Source organism: Haemaphysalis longicornis, unplaced genomic scaffold (assembly GCF_048455015.1).
Source record: "Haemaphysalis longicornis isolate Haplotype H1 unplaced genomic scaffold, Haemaphysalis longicornis Haplotype H1 scaffold_6, whole genome shotgun sequence".
In the NCBI taxonomy this organism is placed as follows: domain Eukaryota; kingdom Metazoa; phylum Arthropoda; class Arachnida; order Ixodida; family Ixodidae; genus Haemaphysalis; species Haemaphysalis longicornis.
Window position 1 is genome coordinate 84,629,462 of NW_027526407.1, and position 13,814 is coordinate 84,643,275.

Consider the following 13,814-nt stretch of genomic DNA (forward strand, 5'->3'; position numbering starts at 1 on the left):
CTCTTCTCTTTTTCGCTCACCTCTCATGCTCTTCCTCTCCCGTCTCGTTCCTAAGTAAATTGGTAAAGTAAAGTTTGGTAAAGTAAGGTTTGGTAAAGTAAATGTAAATTTACCGCATTCTACTGCTCCACGTCGGGTTCCTCGATGCCAGCGCTGCCATACGGTGGAGACTGGCGTGAATCGAGGCACCCGACTACAACATTTGTAGAACCATGTTGCCCTACTCCACGAGCTTTCCGAGCGGAATGCGAAATCAATCTAGTGGATCCTTTCGTTGCAGTTGCGGTTTCATTTTTTTAAATTCCGCCAGATAGGCCAGGCAACAGCAGGCGACGGTTTTTTTGCGTTTGATGTATTATATTTGCTATCGCAAGGAGCAAGCATCCGTAAATTTTTAATAAAGGAACACTGCAAATATCACTCGTGTATTGATTTTCTGCCTTATATTTGGGCAATGTCTTGTTGTCGGTCAACAATGTCGATACGTATGAACATTAAAACCGAGCTTATACGTTTAGATTGTCTGTTAGTATATAAGACTATTGCACAGCAACTGTTTCACTTCGGCCGCCTTGCTGAATCGAGTCACAGACAGACAGACAGACATACAGATAGGCAAACATTTTCCCGTTGAAGCAGCCCAAGAAAGGCTATCGTCTTTAAAAGAACAGAACTGCCGCTGGCGCAGTTTGAGGCAGGGGCACGGGAGCACTGCAAAGGCGGGAAATTTGAATTTCATTCGGTGGTAGCAGTGTGCGGATGACCGCGCTACAGCCCATTGTGTCAAGTCACTGCTCTGCCCTTCCTAGAGCTTTCACATTGAGTAGAACGGCTTTACGTTCTTTGTTTTACAGCAGTGCGTATAGGATGTGGTTGCCAAACATTTTGTACGCAAGTATTTGGATTCTTGATTTTAAAACATTAAGGTTTCCTGGGGGTTCACTTTAAGATAACGAGTAGCCCGTTTTAACAAGCACTTGTTTCTTGGCTTTGTGGCATGTGTATTCATACGCAGTATTTGGAGCCTTGCTGGGGTGAATTCCTATCATTAAAAGCGCATTCTTCTAACAGTGTCTGTCGGGTTTTAAATCTGCACACAGAAATACAACTCCGAAAACTAATATATTTCCGCGTAATATGCGTAGGGCTTGCGGTTTAGGACTTTCCCGCATTACTCTGTACCAAAATCGCTATTATCACACGTTAACTGGCGTAAAAGAAGAATGACAAAAAGTGAGCTCAAAACAAAAGAACCCTTTTGCGTTAACTTGTGGACAAAATATGCACACGCGGCCTTTGTCTTAAAGCGTTACTGACACCAAATTTCAGCGTTAATATTATTCCACAATTCGCTTCATTTACTCAACAGAATGACCTGGCTGAAATATGAGCGACCTTCGACGCGAAGAACATACTTTAACTGGATCTTATTTATCGCGCCGACGAAACAGCATGCAGAGCGGCACTCAACAAGTGGACATCAGCGTGACATCATCCCGGGGTAGCCAAAAGAAGGGACGCGGACACGGGCCGCCAAAAACTCGTGACGTCACTTCCCGGGCGCGGTTCAGCAAGGGGCGACTGGGCACCAGCGCATTCGCAAACGAGTGCACGTAGCCAGAGCTACAGGCATAACCGCCGCCTAGAAAGGCACTTGTGATGGACTCGTTTGGCCTTGTGGGTGTACGACGCGTAAGAACGGTACTCGAGAGGGTAAGAGAAAAGAAAGTATATTAACAGCGCCACCCGAAAACGAGACAGCGGAAATGCGGTACAATTGCGAAGCACAACAGCAACAAGACACTAGTCCGATACCCCTAACCAGCGTTCAATAGAGGGGGAAAAAAACGTTCTCACAGCCGCCTCGACGGTGGATGTTCGGCGACGTCGATGGCGGGTTGTCGCCGGTCCGAGACACGGTCGAGCGCTGGCCGTCTGTCATCGAGACCCCGTTCCAACGGGTAGCGATCCATATTATCGGTCCTCTCTCCCCAACCTGCCAGAAGGGGAATCGGTACGTCCTCACAATGGTAGACTTTGCAACACGTTATCCAGACGCAGTTGCTCTACCGAGTATTGAGACGGAGAAGGTGGCCGAAGGGTTAATGGAAACGTTTTCCCGCGTTGGTTTTCCACGAGAAATTGTTAGCGACCGAGGAAAGTCATTTACATCAGGCCTGATGAAGGAGCTGAGCAGGCTCCTCTCGTTTGCACAGTTGCCCACGACACCATATCATCCCATGGCCAACGGGCTTGTCGAGCGGTTCAACGGCACGCTGAAGCAAATGGTTCGCCGCATGTGCCAGGAGAGCCCTAAAAACTGGGATAGGTACCTGGCGCCGCTACTATTCGCTTACCGCGAAGTGCCTGAAGCCAGCCTGGGTTTCTCACCCTTTGACTTGATCTATGGCCGCTACGTCAGGGGTCCTATGGCCATCTTGAAGGAGTTATGGACAGGAGAAGGGATCGACCAGGACACGAAGACATCGTACGGTTACGTTGTCGATCTGAGACGACGCCTGGAAGACACCTGTCGCATTGCACACGAACAGCTTAGCAAAGCCAAGGTAGTGCAGAAACGCTACTACGACCGAAGGGCGAAAAGGCGCCAACTCAGCCCTGGAGACCAAGTATTGCTTCTTCTCCCGTCCGACACGAACAAGCTCATCCTGACATGGAAGGGGCCCTTCACTGTGCTTGAAAGAAAAAATGATGTCGACTACGTCATCGACTTGGAAACGCGAACCAGCTTGTTCCACATAAACATGTTGAAGAAGTATGAACCCCGGATTGCAGCTGCACAAACACGCCAACAGGCTTCTGTCGCACTCGAGGCTGAGGACGCGGAAGAACCGCCGTGTCTGCCTGTAGACCAGCAAGAAACGTTTCACGACGTTGCTGTTTCTCCGGACTTAAGCAAAGAACAAGGAGAACAAGTTACTGGCCTCCTAGAGACGCACAAAATGATTTTCTCTGATGTCCCAGGCAGGACCGATCTGGTCCAGTGCAAGTTGCGTCTCATGTCGGACACACCGATCCAGGTGCGCCAGTACCCAATCCCTTTCGCCATTCAGGAACCGGTGAACAAAGAGGTGCAGCAGATGCTACAGCTAGGTGTCATCGAGCCTCGGAGTCCCCTTATCAGTCCCCTATCTTGGCGGTGAAAAAAAGGGATGGCACCATAAGGCTTTGTGTCGACTTCCGTCAGCTGAATTCGATCCTCGTCTATGACAATGAGCCCATCCCAAGAGTTGACATGATGTTCGCAAAACTAGGCAAATGCAGATACTTTTCTAAATTTGATTTTACGAAAGGTTATTGGCAGGTGCCTATGGACGAGGAGTCAAAACCAATGACAGCGTTTTCTTGCGCCTCTGGCCTGTACCAATTTCGGTTCATGCCCTTTGGCATTAAGACGGCACCTGCAGTATTCACACGGCTAATGCGAAAACTAGTCGACGGCCTCCCAAACGTCTACCATTACTTTGATGACGTGCTCATCGCGACAGAAACGTGGCTGGAGCATCTAGACATTCTTCAGGCATTCTTCCGACGTGTCGGACAAGCCGGCCTGACCATTCGACCGAAAAAAAAGTGAGATCGGGTACTCTTCGGTCAAGTTCCTGGGTCACATGGTTGGTCATGGTCTCCTACGGCCCCAGGTAGAGACGCTTGAAAAAATTCAGGCTGCCCAACGCCCCAAGACGAAGAAACAGGTGCGCTCTTTCCTAGGCCTGACTGGGTACTACAGAGATTTTGTACCTCGATATGCCGAAGTGTGTCATCCATTGACGGAGCTTACAAAAAAGAGAGCACCGAATCAAGTCGCTTGGAGCGACGCCGAGGAAGCGGCATTCAACACCCTGAAGCAAATGCTTTCCAAGCAGCCCATTCTCAAAGCTCCTGATTTTTCCGAACCATTCATCCTTCGGACCGACGCTTCCTCGACCAGCATTGGCGCCGTACTCCTGCAGAAGCATGACGGAATTGCGCATCCTGTTGCGTATGCCAGCCGACGTCTCCTACCTCGTGAGGCTGCCTACTCCACGATAGAAAGAGAAGGACTTGCCCTCATATGGGCCGTGAAGAAGTTTCACGTCTATTTATTTGGGAAACCTTTCATACTGCAAAGTGACCACCAGCCCCTAGCTTATATAAACTCGGCAAAGCACATCAACACTCGTGTGTTACGGTGGAGCCTGGCTCTTATGGAATACGATTTTGTGGTGGAATACATCAAGGGTAGGGAGAACATTGGAGCCGATTATATGAGTTGACTGTCCGCACCCTAACTGTATTCATTTACCTTTCCTTGTTTTTTTCCCCACCGCTGCAATGAATTTTTCACTTGTTTTGGCTAGTGATGTGTAGTTGTTTAAAATTTATCTCTGCCTTCGCTTTATCAACGGGTGTGTGTTTTTTTTTATACCCGTTAATTTGAACTATCCTCGCGCTTGTGTGTGTGCGCGCTGTCAAAGACATTGAACGCTCCGCATCAAGGCCCACGGACAACGTCCGAAAAGCCTGAGCAGGTTGTTTGAGCGCAACAACCTCTTGAAGTGGGGGGTGATTGTGAGGATTGGCCATCATTGCTGGAAAAAGGGGACCACGCGCTGGCGCACGAAGACGTGAAGGAGAAAGAAGAGGGCTGGAGGCGGAACGCGGTTCTAGCAGCAGCGGAGACTCGGAGCTGACGAGCGGGCAAGGACCGGGGGCGGACCCGCAGTTCCTGTGATCCCGTTCGAGTAGTACGAGGCGTGTGAGTCGGTGCCCGCCGACCCGTGTGGGACCCGCGGACGCCCGGGGCGCGATCGTGCGACTGGCCGAGGCTCGGGATCACGGCCCAGTGCGGAACCAGCGCTGCACCCGCCACGTAGGACGTGGTGCACCTTCTTCCGTCTCGCTCGGGCAGAGCTGGCGACAGACGGCCAGCGCTCGACCGTGTCTCGGACCGGCGACAACCCGCCATCGACGTCGCCGAACATCCACCGTCGAGGCGGCTGTGAGAACGTTTTTTTCCCCCTCTATTGAACGCTGGTTAGGGGTATCGGACTAGTGTCTTGTTGCTGTTGTGCTTCGCAATTGTACCGCATTTCCGCTGTCTCGTTTTCGGGTGGCGCTGTTAATATACTTTCTTTTCTCTTACCCTCTCGAGTACCGTTCTTACGCGTCGTACACCCACAAGGCCAAACGAGTCCATCACAGCACTGTTTCCAAAAATAAACTTCCACACACGGGAAAGGAAGCGATAATATAGCTTGGAATCGCAAAAGAAGTCGCCATCACGACTTTTATAAAAGCGGTCATCGAATTTCCGCCGCAATGGTAGGCCTTGCACTTTCAGGCAGCTCAGCCGTTCAGCTCCAGCGGCGGCGGGGTTGAAACAACGATCCCACCGGCCGACCGGCCTCCGCAGTGTTTTGACGTCCGCATAAAGCGGTGAGGTCATCTCGGGATTCTGTGATATGCGCCTTTCTGGCAGAAAGCGCAGGAAATTGAAAAAAAAAACGATTTTCAGGCCGTTCAATGTATTTAATTATCGCGCGCTGAAGTATTTAAAGTGCAGTCTCGGGTTCGCCAGACGATTAGGCATGGATAAAAACAATAAAAATGAAACATAAAACTTTCGTGTCAGTACTCCTTTAAACTAAACATTTTTCGTAATCCAGTGTTGTCATTTTAAAGGGAGAGAGAACCGATTTTTTGTGTAATATGTGCTTTATATCTCATATAAAACGGCATCACGTTATACACCTTGAACCGAGACGGCTGATTTTTCTAAAACCCTATAACACCAGAAAGCAGAATTTTTTTACCTCCGCGCTACATATGCGGCCCAAAGGAGGTCTGGCAACCATGAGAGCTATTTTTAAAATACATTTACTATAGGTGAGGTGAAAACCGATAGTTAAAAATTGTCCCCAGCTAAAAAAATATTCATATGCAATGTTTCCTATTCCGTTATGTAGGTATCAAATGACGAATTGACACCGACGAAGCTGCTTGTATTCGTACGGTAGCGTGCAGTTTAGACGCTACAAGTCAGCGTTTCTCAGTATTCAGAAAGTTTAGTGCCCATTTATAACTATCTCCGCCAATATACTTGGACAGTCCGTGTGGTCACCCCACCATACAAAACCCCGGCTTTCATAGGAGCTAGATGACATGTACTCCACATACATTGGTAATATGTCCATCTAACCCGAAAGTTTGGATAGTTCAAATGTGGTGAATGACACATACCTTTCTATGGAAAAAATACTGAAGCACAAACAATCCACCGACAGCAGAGGCAAGCCCTCACTTACCAAGAGCAGTTGTCATTTTTAATACTTTTTGTTGGTAAAAGTATTTTATTTTCATGTTTCATGGGTATACACCACGGGGTACTCGTCTGATTCTAGCCCCCGCACTTTTAACCTAATACACATCCGTCTTAGCGACCTTCCATATTTCGAAAAACCGCACAATACTTATCATCAACATGGGTACGTAATGTCATCCGGCCACGTCCATCTTTTTGATTAAAACTTGGTGCTGGCTTTCCGGCTTAGCTTTTAGGTTTGGGGAATTTATGCTCACTTTATACATGCTCGTTTTCTTGTCTTGCAGCCGATCTACTTGCCGCGTGGCAGACTTTTATAGCACCTTATATTAGCGCGTCCGCGATGTAATGCGTACTGGCGAATGGTGCACTTCCTGCCTCGCGGGCAGGTGGCTTTACGCGAATTGTGATTTTCCGGCTGATAATGGCCGGCAAACAAGAGAAGTAGCATTTTTCTCCCCCCAAAACCACAAAACTGAGAGATATAAAAGCCTTGATTGATTTGATTGATTGTGGGGTTTGACGCGCCGACGCAACGCAGGCGATGAGGCGCCGCAGTGGAGGGCTCCGGATTAATTTTGACCAACTGGGGATCGTTAACGTGCGCGGAAATGTCGTACACACGTGCCTTTTTTGCTGTTCGCCTCCACCAGAAAAGTGGCCGCCGCGGCCGGGAATCGAAAATATAAAAGCCTCAGTTACATAGATTCCATCTTTCAAGCTCGCGATCACATGCACCACGCGGTTAGGTAATAGTGGCACATTGATTTTGCTTACATGGAATCAGGCCAAGGCATGCGCGTAAGCTTTTGTAGCTATATTTACTCCTGCTTCTCCCTTTGAAGGTGGTAGCATCCATCTTTATTGCAAAAAAAAAATGTGAAGCAGAAATGAAGCAGATTGATGGAGAAATACGTAGGCCATTATACTTCGGAACGATTCGGAAGCGGACGAATTCGTCTCTAACGCTGAGCTTTGGGTTTATTGTCTATGGAGGATAAAAGCGACCGCGACCGCGTGTCTGCGCGCGTTGGAGATCCCCATGTGGCGAAAATTAATCAGGAGACCTGCACCACGGCCCTTCTCATGGCCCAGGTGTAGCTTCGCAGCGTTAATCACCCGCCAAAGGTTTCGCTTTAGTCTAGGCAGCGTCTCATATTTCCTTGAGACATAGCGCGAATTTCAAGACAGATTTGCTCCAGCGTTTTTTATGGCGTGCTCTTCTATGGTTTTACGCTGTTAGGCCGTAGCGGCACACCAAGAAATAGTATGCCGAAGGCTCGTTCCGTACATCAACCCGGACACCATATATTGTTGCTCTTGAGATCAACGGGCCTTAAAAGCAGTAGTTTGTGGGGCTGCCCAAAATACGGCCCCAAGACAATGCAGCAAAACAGGACTCAACGCACCCTATTGTTAGCCGCCACTGCCTACTACTGAGCGAGATAAGGAAAAAGTGCCACTGTGAACAATTGAGAGAGGTTTCATTGCCTTGAAACAAAAATTCCCCGCTGCAACGGCGAACCGAGGCATAACGGTCTTCTAGAGAACGACGCCGCCTCACGGCGGCGCATAAAATATCTGCAGGAGACAACTTCAGCCGGCGCTGAACACCCACTGAGCTTAACGATTGGTGGTGCCAGCGGCGGTCGCCGCCTTTTATTGATCTAGTAGCGCCTCGAAAGGCGGTACCACGCGACGTATTTCTCCTTCTTTCTCGCCTGTGAAAAGAACGCCAGAAAATGCAACAGTGGCGCCAACGCTCAGAAAGTAATTAATGAGAGAAATGATGGGTGCCATGAGGAAGGTCGCAGATGATGTGTAGTCGCTTCGACTCCGAGTGTACAAAAGCGGTATTTTCCTACTTCTTGGAGTGGCTCCAACGCTCCCCGGCCAAATTAATTGGGCGGACGGAGTGCAGTCATTGAGGGGGTACAGGCACTAGCTGCAGTACTGGCAGCTCCGTGTATTGTGACAATCCAGGGAGGAGATTCACTCTGAAGATGTTGAGCCTGTCGACATTATTCGGGAGCCTGCGTGTTCCGCTGGGCCTAACAATGTCAGCCGGCGAGAGAAGATTTCATTTATTTTCCCAGAAGAATCACACTAATACCACTATATGCATGAAATGTTTGAGAGCATCTGTTTGACGAATAGCTTTCTAGTATTTATAGGCGAGTAGTGTAGACTCCCTTGATTGGTAATTCTGTCGCATCCGATGCTTACAGAATAATCTCCGCTTAACCGACACCAAATCATAATGCACATTTGTACAAGTCAAACCAGATGGGTAAAATTGTACGCAAAGCTGTATCTTGATGAGACTATTACGTTTGCATTCTTTGCCAGCACTACCCGTTGCGCGAGAAATACGAGTCAAGAGCGAGCCTAGAAACTGCAAAGACGTGAATACCAAGACTGAAGATAGTTATATATATGTCACGGAGGTTCCGTCACGCTTGGGCACACACAGGCAACCGCCATAGAGGACCGGTTTTACAAAGCCTTATGTAATAACGCACCTTGGTTTCCACGAACTGTGTTTGCAGCGACATCTGTCACAAAGGCTGGGGGCCAAGTGGAAATGAACGTCTCACATTTCGGGCAAACATACTGACAGAACTTTTGAGAACCGGTTTCACTCAGCCCAAACAAAAAGAAATCCGATCGTCAGTTTTATTAGACGTACACAATGCCAGCGGGCGTTTGACGAGAAGGTTAATGGCAAGTGCGTACTCCGCAGTCGCACAGACCCATTCGTCATCAACGTTATTTTATTTGTTCTTTTCAACTTTGTGTGACTCAGTTGGAAAGAAGATATCCGACTGAGTACAAATTTACAAGACGCACTCCCTCAGTAAAGGGAGTATTTCTTACCGCAGTGGCGCGTCAATTAACTTGGATAACCGATTTTTGAGTAATGCTTCCAAAAAGAGTACTCATTGTCAATGAATCGATGAGTGTTTCTGGGTATTGATCGGGCGGCTATATCCACTAGGTTTATTATTTGAACCCCTTTGTGTTTGGGAAATGAGTTGTAGTTTTCTTGCATTCAGCCCGTCATATGTGAGAAGTATTTTTTGGTTCGTGTCGCAAAAGAACTAAGAAACCGTTTTAATACTTTTGTGGTGTTTTATTATTGCCAACATTACACATGTTACAGATTTCACCATCAACCATTTTCCTTTGATTTCGATATCCACTATAAGTGCGCAAACCCTTTGTGAAAAAATCATCGACCCATCCGTCTAACGACGACGACGAAGGTTGAACGCAAAGCTTTCTCGAGATGAATTCTTTAGTTGGCCAATCTCATACTCTGAGTGTGTGCTAAACTGGAGGTACGCACCACTTTTCCGAAATACCCGCAACACCTCTCGGGTGTGCCTAATGTTTGGGTATGGAGGGTACGGCGCGAATCGGTACCTGCTGTTTGGCATTCGCTTCGACCATGCATGTCGAAATGGAGAAATCGCACAGACGCCGGCTTCATAACGCGAGGGATCCAGGTTTCTGTCCGGCCACGGGAAGCATTTTTTGATGCAAAGCATCTCTTAGTCGACCCTCCGTCGTCCGGCGTCCGCACCTCTCCTTCTTGTTCCCCTCTCCACGCCAGCTGTGATAACGCGGCTCTCCTCCTCGCCGCTTGGCTCATCTCATGCCGGCTCAGGAAGACACCGGCAATACTGTCGCTCCAGGAGCCCTAACCAGCTGTCATAACGGCGCTCTCCTCCTCTCCGCTCTTCCTCGCCGCTCGGCTCGTCTCGTGCCTCCGAAGACAAAGCTGCAAGAGGAGAGCTCGCGACGCCGAACGTAAACGGCAGCGTCGAGCAGCGGATTCCTCGCTTCGAGAAGGAGAAGCCGCTTTGAAACGACATCGGCGAGTAGCTGATCCAGATGGCATTCGGAAACGTGACAGCCGTTCGAAACGCCAGCGTCGAACAGCGTATTCCTCGCTTCGAGAACGAGAAGCCGCAAAACGTTCCCTACTACTCGATAAATATAGAAGACATTTAATACGCTACTGCACGTGTCTTTACTCTAACAACCAATTAACAGGCTACTACTCCACGGCTTTGCGTCCCCTCAGGGTTCCCACGTGGGAAGATGGTGTAATTTTTTTCTTTCACTTCACAAACGATCATTCACCATCATCATCAAAGAAAGTTGGTTTTTCTGCAGGGCGTATTGGCGAACAAATAATGAGTGAGGACACTAAAGGTTCGGTTTAAAACCTCCCAGGGAAGCTTCTCCTCGAGCGCTGTTACGCCAAGGGAAGCGGCCGGTAGACGGCTATGGCACGTGCGAAGCGCGTGCGCTGCACGCGCTGATCGCGTGCAGCTTATAAATACGAAACAGCGTACAACATGACGTCTTTCTACAAAAAAAGCATAGTCAAGTTAAGTACTTCAAAATATTTCTTAATAACTCAACAAAGAAACCATTTTGTCTTCTTCAGAGTAGAGGACCACGACTTCCATGAAGGGTAGACGTCTTCAGTTGAGGCTGCTACCAGCAAAATATGTTACCTCTGATTTTGTAATATTACTAAAGTAGCCGCGTATTTATTGTAGCTTCCCCCCAACTGTGAGCTAATGTCCCTGCGAGTATCCACAGCGCAAAATTAACGGAACGAGAGAAGGACACAGCACGACCCCTAACTAACGCTTCTCTCGTCGAGTCAAGTTTGCGCTGTTCAATCATAATGAATGTGTACCAGATATCCTGGTATTTGACTTTGTATCCACAGGCCAAGCGTAATTGACGAAGTTTTATTTCTATCAAATGTGACGCACAAGGGTGATGAATTCCTCGCCAGCGATGCACTGAAAGCGCGGGCCTTCCAGCATGTATTGCTCAGGAATAATAAGGTGGCTGTGGACAATCGACATTCCACACGAACAGGAGGAGAGAAGCGGACGAAAAGGCAAAAAGGTTATCCACGTGTAGAGTGGAGCTTGCGACGTTGCAAATTTATTGTGTTTACCATAAATGGAAGGGGGAATTTAACTATTCCCACAAGTTCGTTGGAGAGGTTACAAAAGCTTAGTAATAAACGATAAAACAAATGTTACAAAATGCACATTAAGGAAACCATTAGATTCAAAAGCTATTCCGACGTTCCTAATTGAAATATCAGTCGGAGATACCCAGTGGGTGTAGGGATTTAACCGCACGATTAGTTTTCCCTACGACTCGACTCGACTCCCATCGACTCGAAGTGCTTCATCATTTTGAAGGCATGTTACTTGCAAGGAACGCATAAAAAGCTCAATAAATTAGGATAAAAATGTGTTCTGCTACCAGTCTATTGATGGCTGTTCGGTTGCTCTTCCGCCCGTGCTACACAGTTATCGGATGGACAGCTGGGCGTTCTACCGTGTACCGAATTACGTACACCAGCAGTTGCCTGGTATTCCTTGTATACGTTTGTGTTTGATTTTGATTAGTTCTTACATCTACGCAATATCTTGAGGGTGCAATTCTTTGCCTATTTTTGAAGGTAATGGTTCGTTGGTACGTATACAAGTTCCTTCCATCAGTCGTAAATGGCACATACGGCCTAACAATACTTCAGATGCCTTATTGCACCTTGACGGCGAATCTCGTCCAGTGCGCCGTTTCGTCTACAAGCTCGCGCTCGGTTCGGTGTCGAAGGCAGGCAAATGCCTCTTGCGTTCCAAAGAAACCTCCTGCAAGCTGCCGGCGGCGCCACCACTTCCTGGCGATGCCGCCGGGTTCTTGAACCTTGCCCTCGCCACTCCATAAAGAGGGAGGTAGCGCGGCCGGTCTTACTTGCCACCTGTTGTGTGAAGGAAGGGCACTAAACAGGAAGTCGGAACTGAGCGACGGTGGCGGTGTTGTTATGGAGAAAATAACCCCATGAAGGTTGTCCCCAAGAAAGGATGGTTACCGCTTGGAGTATTGGTCCGGAACTACAGCCCTCTTTTCGTTTCCTATTTATTTGTTGTATTTCAGAAGCCGTAAACGAAATCACAAGTGTGCCATGACAGCAGCAAGTTACGCCTAAGACAAAAGACATGCAAGATATGTGCAAAACACTGACGCCAGCAGATTGCTACCGCGGAGAAGCAACCGAACGTCTGTATTCATGATTAGATTTAACTAGTGCAATTACCCATCTGTGATGACATGACGTCTATTAGCCATGGTAGCCCCCGCGTGTAATTAACCACCGTGAACAGTCAGGGCCTTAGCATTCTGGCATTACGAGGACTGAGCTGACTCAATTTCAGTTATTTTCTCGCATAGAAAGAATGTGGTAGGGTACACCGCAAGAAATTCTGCGGCAGTTGATATGACACGTTTTTTAGTCTAATTCCATACGGTCTAATGACAGTGTTAAAATCCCATGACTTGAGCCACTTTGAAAATGAACAGGCGCAGGCACCGCGCATATCGATAGACGCATATCGAAACCGATCTCCTCACTGGACATGAGTACCTAGGTGGTCTTTTCGCAAACTTCTTGTAATCTAAATCTGATGCATGACTAAATACACCTACCACAGCAACGTTGCATATTCACTAAAAATACATTACTCTCTCGTGTTTTGCCGCGGCTATAGCTCCATAGCAATACATCTCTTCCCCTTTTATTTCCATAGCGAGGATGCTTAAAATACCCATGCATGTCTTGCGCCAGTGTTAAATGATTCACTCTATTCTTTTTTCTTAAGTCGACCCAAAGAATTTAAATATTCCGTTGTAGAAATCACAGATGGTTCTGCAGTTGACTTCGGGTCAGTGTGTTATTCCATGATCACTATTCCTTAATTCCTTAGGTCCTATCCCCACTTCGTCATTTTGCTGGTACTGAACTAGTCGGTGTGCATAAGCCACCTCATGCATTGTCCTTATTTTGTAGCTTTAAACCTCAACTTCAAGTAGAAGATACGTTCATGGTACAAGACCATATCTGTGTGCCTTTGTGCTATTATTGTGTTACGACAACCCTATGCTTTTACGGTCTATCTCGTTCACTGTGTGCTTGGATTGGCGTAGTACTCAATGCCCTAGTTTTTTTTTTAGATGAAGGAAAGCGGGAAAAAATACTGATTTATAACGAACTGGTGCAGCAGCAGAGCCTCGGTCATCTTATTGCTGCCACGTACAAAAATTTGAGAGTGTAACTGATTTTTTTGTTGTTGGCTCGCTATCTGAGGCTGCTACTCTGGTCCCTTCGCTTGAATTGTGTGCCTAAATAATTGAAGGCATTTGTTCACCACTTAGGAAAATGTCGCAAATACATGTGTCTTAGTTTTAGTTTGTACAAGTACAACCTGCATTACTGGAACGCGGCTGGGAACTATGCCGAACTTGATATAATTTTTCAAGTTATAACATCAGACACAGTTTATCCTTTGCAACTTAGCAAACTTAGCTTTATCATTGTAAATCACACTGGCCATCCCCTCACCGCCGGCCACATATGACGTCACAACGCTTTCAAGAAAGAAGCTATAGA